The sequence below is a fragment of the Cephus cinctus genome, unplaced genomic scaffold (genome assembly GCF_000341935.2).
Source record: "Cephus cinctus unplaced genomic scaffold, Ccin1 Ccin1_scaffold1184, whole genome shotgun sequence".
Lineage (NCBI taxonomy): Eukaryota > Metazoa > Arthropoda > Insecta > Hymenoptera > Cephidae > Cephus > Cephus cinctus.
Window position 1 is genome coordinate 2,391,578 of NW_014333664.1, and position 7,558 is coordinate 2,399,135.

At 41.2% G+C, this 7,558-nt stretch overlaps 1 protein-coding gene across 5 annotated transcripts in view; it reads right to left on the reverse strand.

The window, feature by feature from the left end:
* Window positions 1-7,558, reverse strand: part of LOC107272481 (5-hydroxytryptamine receptor) — a 95,855-nt gene that overhangs the window by 80,089 nt on the left and 8,208 nt on the right. Inside the window, exons 5-10 of one of the 5 annotated variants that reach the window (XM_025089789.1) lie at window positions 7,140-7,342; window positions 6,924-7,058; window positions 6,153-6,633; window positions 5,527-6,069; window positions 5,252-5,419; window positions 4,871-5,184 (exon numbers count right to left, since the gene is read on the reverse strand). The gene's annotated coding sequence lies outside the window, so the exon portion shown is untranslated. Of the gene's footprint in view, window positions 1-3,175; window positions 3,436-3,543; window positions 3,735-3,842; window positions 4,837-4,870; window positions 5,185-5,251; window positions 5,420-5,526; window positions 6,070-6,152; window positions 6,634-6,923; window positions 7,059-7,139; window positions 7,343-7,558 lie in introns of those variants that run through there. The other 4 variants (XM_015749676.2, XM_025089792.1, XM_025089790.1 and 1 more) reach the window with 4 other exon arrangements.

The following is a 7,558-nucleotide window of genomic DNA, read 5'->3' on the forward strand; positions in this document are numbered from 1 at the left end:
AAAAAAAAAAAAAAAAAAAAAAAAAAAAAAAAAGAGTCCTCGAGATAACGTTACCTCGAATCATTAAATTATCGAGGCACTAAAACATACACAGGCTAAAGCACAAAGATAATTTTCCCCATTGATTATCGTCCTTTTCCTAAATTGACGCAATTTCCAAATTTACGTATTACGCCATTGCTGAGCACTGCGTGTCCCGGAATCGTATTATCATAAATAATCCAGCAGAATTGACCCAATGAGTTAAGAGACAATCCCCATAAACATGCACTCAGTCTGGTACGCTTTCTAGTAGTCAAGTACGATACTAAACCAGCCCTCTGCTCTGCCACTAGTATTTCACCGTTCCGCTGGCCTACTATAATACTTCAGCAGTTTCCGATACTTTCACGACATCGATCTTCAGCCTAGAATCGAACCCTTAACCTTCTACTGACAATCACGAATTGCAAATAACTTCCGGGAACTCTCAAGTGCCCAGCAGTAGCTAGTGGCTGCACTATCACCTTATCACGACAAGTATAAAGAGTCACGTAATACTTGAGATTCACTCTCGTCACGTATACATATAACATTTCGACAGTGTCGTGCAGGTACATGACGATCAATAAATATTCCTTAAAACGTGAGGGTAGATATATATACAGGCATATTACATGCTGGTACCGGCAATCGTGAACTTGACCCCTATCGACGTTCGGCCCTGAGCGTAGCAGTGAAATTTCTTATGGAAATTGACTTTGCCAAGACAGCAGGTATACTGGTGTAAGTGGGCGTTGCGACAATAATTGGCAGAACATTGAGATTCGCATGACATTAACTGGAAGAAAAGGCGAAACGAGATTTATTTTTGAAGATCGTTAGGACAAATTGCTACTTTTACCTTAACGGCATGAAACTTGGTAAAATCCAAACATGTTATTGGCCCGTTGCTACTGTATTGTGTATAGCGGCGTCGACAAACATATACATTGAGGTCAATTTTGATGATTGATATGGAGATGGTAAATAGTAAGCTGCTTTTTTATGTATATTCGTATTGTCCTTGACTAACGACTAATTAGGTTAGGTTAGAACGACTCTGAGGTCACGACTGTATAAAATATTCATACGAAAGAAAATTAAATTAAGTGGATTTCATCTTTGTCTAATAATGTAATCGTTTTTTCGGGAGATCTTAAGGAGTCTCTTGTATCGGCTAGTGAAAATTTCTTTTGAATCAACCAGTAGCACTTGGTATATTTCTGTGTCTATTTAGGGAGACTGTCGGTTTCCCATAAGACTGTATCGTTCGTTCCTCAAAACGCACAGCCAACTGCGAGACGGGAGGTAAAGTTAGAGAGCGATTAATTTCTAAAGCAAAAAAGTTCGCAGCCTAATATTCTTAACCCTTGCGCGAATGAAGCCCAAGTTCGCCTCAAGTCTCGTTCTTGACTGCTTTCAACTTAAAGGTGGAAAAATAATTACAGCTCGCAGCTGAATAACATCCAAGTAGCTGCCGCCTATACAAACCAGCAATACAATAGGTTGAATACCGCGTACATCAAAGAGATTGATGTGTATCCATTATTTCCCTTTTTTTCATAAATTAACAGTTTCTCAATTACTTTCAAAATTATATCTACCAGTTAAGCATTCGTGAAGTTTCTTTTACACGACTATAGATTAATTATGTATTTCCTTGGAACAATAGTCAAATAGGGTTAGGTCCTCGCTGCTGAATCAACGATAAAATTGATTCTATAGCTAAAAACCTATTATTCGTTTCAATAAGATCAATAGAAAGATTTTTTATAGAAAACTCTCAAAACGTATTGTTATTTATGTAATGCTTTAAGATACCTAATCTAATTGTTAATCCGCGCAAATAATTCGCCAATAAATTTAGGGCTATAAAATTACGGTCCATTTGATAAACGCACGCCGATACTCCATTACACGCGCAGAAGTTTCTATCAGGATTTTCCTATTTTCTTTTATTTTTTCGTATTTTTTTTCTAGACAGAAGAAGAATAAACGTAGGGAATATTCGTCGATAAGTTTCAAGAGTACTAAATAGAAAATACAGCAAATTACAGCTGGCAGCTGAAGCAGCCAAATTAATTAATACAGATGAATAAAGTTAGCTAATATATTACTCAGGTCTGACGTAACAGAATTACTTATAACAATATAAGAGAATACACTTCTGGGTCAGTATACATATATAATTTCTTATGGGCCTTAAACACCAAAAACAGTATACAGGGACCGTGGACAGATAGCATTAGGCTGGCGACCTTATAAATCTGACCCAAAGCATCCTATCCATTGGTCACTCACTTTGATCTGAATAAACCGTTAGATCATCGGTCAGACATATTAAGATAATGGTGACGTGTCGATAATAAACTTCGGTAATCAAGTATGTCAGAGGTAGATATCCATCCAATTACGGGAGAAAAAAAATATCGAAAATATTTCATGCTGCGTAAGAATCCCTCTTTCGACTGGACCAATGTGAGGATGCTGTGTACACAAAGATCGATTCGCAAAATGTTTGTTTATAGCTTTTCATTAGCCCTTTACGACCTTACGTGCGACTACGATACTTCGGCCGCGATGCAAACTGCCCATAAAATGGTAGGCCCTCTATCTTACACCCCTATAAATAGGATATCTATCATAACCAGATCGCATCCGGATGCTGTGCCAATAACGTATAAATTTCTCATGAGAGCCCATATAGAGGTGCGCGTGCATAGAAAAATGCCCGGGAAGATATCAAATTATTTTTATCCCTCGGGACACGAGAAATTTGTCATTGTGAAATTATCAAAATGTAAAGACTCTATGAGATTTTAAAATAAAATTCATGAATAATTTAAAACGCATTATTTGAAAACATTAATACGAATTTACATTGCTCTAATTAACCATTAAGCGTTATGTATGCTTGAATCAGTCTACCGATAACTTCCGGATGAATTTATTTAATATCGCAGTGCATTTTTCTATCGGATTCATTTATTAACCTTATCGACCTCGATTCCACTAAACCAGAAAAACGAGCGACCTGCCAACTCGAGCAGAAGAACCTTTGCCGTATCAGACTAAAAGGCTAAAAGGACTTGCCGGTTTACGTTAGTGGATTTTCAGTGATAGAAAAAAATTGAATAACAGAGCACACTTTGACCTTCGACTTGGCACCCCTCAAACCAAGCTGAGACATTCCAGACGGATGTAACAAAAGAATTCACCGCAGCATCCGATGTTACGTTGATCAAAATGATTGACTTTGCGTTCTATCAGGTGTCTTCCATTTTCTTCAGTTACTTTCTACTGCTCTCTCTTTCTGCTTCACTCTGTAATGGCTACAGTCTCTCTGTTCTTTGTTGAGCATATCAGTAGCTGACTAATTCTCAGTGACTTATCTGTACAGAAAGAAGATGGTCTCTTGAAAAATAGAAAAAAAAAAATGACATCAGACACAATGGGATTTCCGAAATATAAAGAAAAGAAAAAAAGAAAAAAAAAAACAATTTCGAGTAATACCTCTCGTACCATCTTTTGGAATTAAATCGTAAAGTATAACAACGTCGTTCCAACGTTACCGCAACTTTTTCGCCATAACAGCTGCACTATCCCCTCTTCGTGTTGTCCCTCGACTGTTTGACTTTCTTTCGACCATTGTAAACCGTAGTCAGGCTCTACCTTTTTTTTTGTCGACATCATATAAAAATCCAAAAAATAACCTGCAACGACATGATTTAGGATGACATTGTTTCTTTTCACATACACCCTTTCTCCCCTTTCTCAACAATCTTTTTGTTACAGATTACTTATATTTTGACCTTGCTAACCTGAGCTACACGACGACGCAAGGACTCTGCACGCTTCAATACCGCCGTCTGTGATGGAAGTCTCTATGCATTTACGTGCTGGATATAGCATGTGGATGCACCTTAAGGTCACCAGACCGCATATGTAGACATAAGCTACAACTGGTTTCCTAACATTGATACTGAAAGTTGCTTGCATGTGGCGCAGCAGTCGCCTCCTAGACTCTGCACAGAAGTTCATCAGCTAATGTGCAATTTGTGCCAGCCGCGAGGGCTGAAGGCGTTAAAACGTGAAATAGCGAGACTGCCTAATGCGCTTCTATGAATTTTCGAGAGTAGCAAGGGAACGAGTCTCCCTTTCTCTACATTGGATAAGAGACTACTCGACGTGCCGCCAGATAGGACCCTTTTGCGCGTAAGGCTTTGCCCGTAAGTTCGTGCTTGTCGTTTCAGCCCATAAAGCTGTGCCTGAATTTACATAGAACGTTGGAAGCCGTAGGTCGCTTCTGGTACGTCTGGCTCTTCCTAGTGGATCTTCTATAGAAGACCTGTTAGCGCGAAGGCAGTATAGATCCAAGAGAACAGTAACCATACGTTATAAAGCTTTCTAAACGTATGACAAAAATAAAATGAGTAGCCCATAAATTATTCGTATCGATGAGACAAATAAAACGATAAAATCATAACAATATCTTTTTTCTTCTTATAAAAGCAAAGATAAATTCTAGGATGTATCCAATGAACAGCGAAAGGGTTGCTTCTTGGCAACTTGTCAATTTACATCCCCCAGTTTCTCCGAACTTCTTAAGCATCCACGGCACACTCGGATTCGCGCATATCTACCAGGAACATCTGCGTTTCCTATACGTACGTGCTCGAGAAGATCAGGGGACAGTTTTATCAGGAATCTTAACAACTAGGAGAGAGAGGAAGACGTTTCGCCAGTTTTACTAAACCTTAGCAAACTTCCCTCCTCCGCAGCCACCTCCACACCCTCCTCCACCTAAATCCCGAAGCTTGTCTACCAGTGGCTACATCGAGCTACTCACTTCCCGAGACCGCCCCTAGAGTCGAGGGTGATGTTATAAGGGGCCTGTTGCGTCTCCGCGACCCCTCGCGGGCTCTACGCCGATGTCTCTGCTCTCACATTTCTTTCCTACAAGAATTCCTACAATTTTCCCTTTCGTCGCTTGGCAGCCATTCTTTGCCTCTCCCTCCATCCCTCCATCCCTCCTTCTCTTCTTGTCCTTTCTTACTCCTTGATCCTTTCCTTCTCCGCTCCCTTCTGCCGTCCTTCGTCAATGAGATCCGCTGCGACACTCGACGCACGCATCCTCATGTAAATGGGCTGCGAGAATTCCCACTGAGAAGTGAGAAGGGTTGATACGTAAAACGTTAAATATCGTGATAAATGAATAACGTCGACGAACCTGCTCGGCTCCGGGTAAATTCTAAACCCTTTAATCCTACGTCCCTTATGCACTGTTCGTTACTCCATTGTGTACTCCCTATTCTCCCTGTAGTCACTTTTACACGAGCTTCCTGTAATTTACTAATTTCCGCACTCCGCCGCTTCTTTCGGAATTCGCCATTATAGTCTAAAATAAAGGAAAAATTCAATTAAAAATCTACTACGTCATATCGTAAGTCTTTAGTTTGCTCAAACTATTCTCTGTATTATGGAAACTCGTAGCGGCGACCTTACCTCCGATATCAGCTAGTTTCTCCGTGAATACCTCGACGTTTAACTAGCATACACGTAGGTAAACTACTGATGAAACGTGCTTCGATACTTGCGGTTTAATATAGCTGGTATGTGGCGATACCGGTCAGCGTAAAACTTTCACTGTATATACGTATACGTGTGTGTATATATATATATATATATATTATATACCCCGAAATACATACCGTGCGTGACGTAAAATTAAGAGCATCGGCGATCAATATCAATCTGCGGAATCGTATAGTTCCGTGGTCAGAGTACTTTTTTATGTTTCACGTTTGACATTACACCATAGAAATCATTGAAAAGTAAGAAAAAGAAAATACCCTAAGAATTCTCCCAAGGAAAACGAATTTCAATAGAGCCACGCTGCTAGCCTCCTGACAATTGCACAAATACTTTATGAGAGCATCAAACGTGCAATAACCATTCGACTACGCAGAAACTACGCTCGTATCGAAGATCCGTATGAAAGAGTCTCTCGAGCAATCGTCCCAGGCTATTCATGAAAGCAATAAAAGCCTGAAAGCGCAGAATACGACGATTCGTGAATCTAAATACGAGTGTATAAAAATTACAGAATGATAAGGTACATAAAAACTTACCCCTCCCCCATCAAGGATCCATCCTGAATTTCCTCGAATCACATGCTCCAAGGGCTGAATCTTGATTCTCGACGATCTTCAAGGAGCACCGAATCGCTCTCGAGATGAATCACGAGTAAAAAAAAAACGCACGAGGGATAGTTCAACGGGAGAGGTGGGAAGATAAAAAAATGGAAAAAAAAAGAAAGAAAGAAAGAAAGCAGCCCAAAGGCAGGCAAGATTGGGGCGATTCGAAAAAAGTGTAAAGAGTCGTAAATCCTCCTGGTGCTCAGGGTAAGGAGTTCTTACTGGCGATACACACGCGCGATAGGGGTAGCGTAACTGAGGCACCGCGAGGGGATGACAGAGGTGGGGTAGTGGAGGGTTTCTCTGGTCGTCCTTCTCCGATCGGTACGTCGCTTCCAGGGTGGACTTCGAGGACTCCGGCCAAGGGGATGCTGGGGCCGTATAAGGGATACTCGTGAGAGGATCGATCAAACGGCTAAAATGAAAATAGATTGGCTTTGTCAATTGATCCTTGCGAATAGAGGAAAACGGCGCGCGTTTCGCACGGTGTATCGCGGAGAACTGAGGTACCGACTCGCGGCACTGGGGACGCCTGCGCATGACGTACCAACGCACACCCTCCAGGCGTGCTGCTGAACCCGAGAGTTTTCCACGTATTTTCCAACCCCACTATAGATCCTTGGCCATGGCGTCCTTTGCATCTCTCCCGTGAAGAAGCCTTGGATCTCGGAGCGAACGTCCCATGACCTCGGCGCCATAACTCACCTGTTTATTTCTCTCAGGTCACCCTTCTACCATCCGACTTGACGATCTTTCATATGTCGAACTTTATACCGCGATACTGCCAATATCTCAAGGTAATATTGTCTCCCTCGTTCGACAACTTAACAGCGCCGTTTTCTGAAAATAAACAAAAAAAATAAATTACTTCATACTCCATTCCTTCTGTAGAGACAGGAGGCTGGATATTACTGTGATTACCTTTGTCGTAGTATGGATCGTCAAGTGGACCCCTCTCTCTCTCTCTCTCTCTCTCTCTCTCTCTCTCTCTCTTACTCTTTCATTGTCCATTGGCTTTCCTCAATGGGAATTTCCTGAGGTATAATCGTTTAGCAGACCCATTATGCGCAATCGAATCATCGAATGGAAATGGGGGTCGATTCGGCGGGTTTGGTGGCTCGAACCTGAAATCGATTAATTATTATAGCCACCATCAAAATGTTTCTGTTACGAGCGTCGGCTCTGTCTGACTCCAAGAACTTCAAAACGTGACTCCGAAGGGCCAGGGTTGTCCGTGGTCTTAGTTTCACATCCGGTTAGAAGCACTAGTGCAGCTCTCCGTGGTTTTATACGAAGTGCACCGTGTCTCGTCTCTTTTTTTTTTTTTTTTTTTTTTTTTT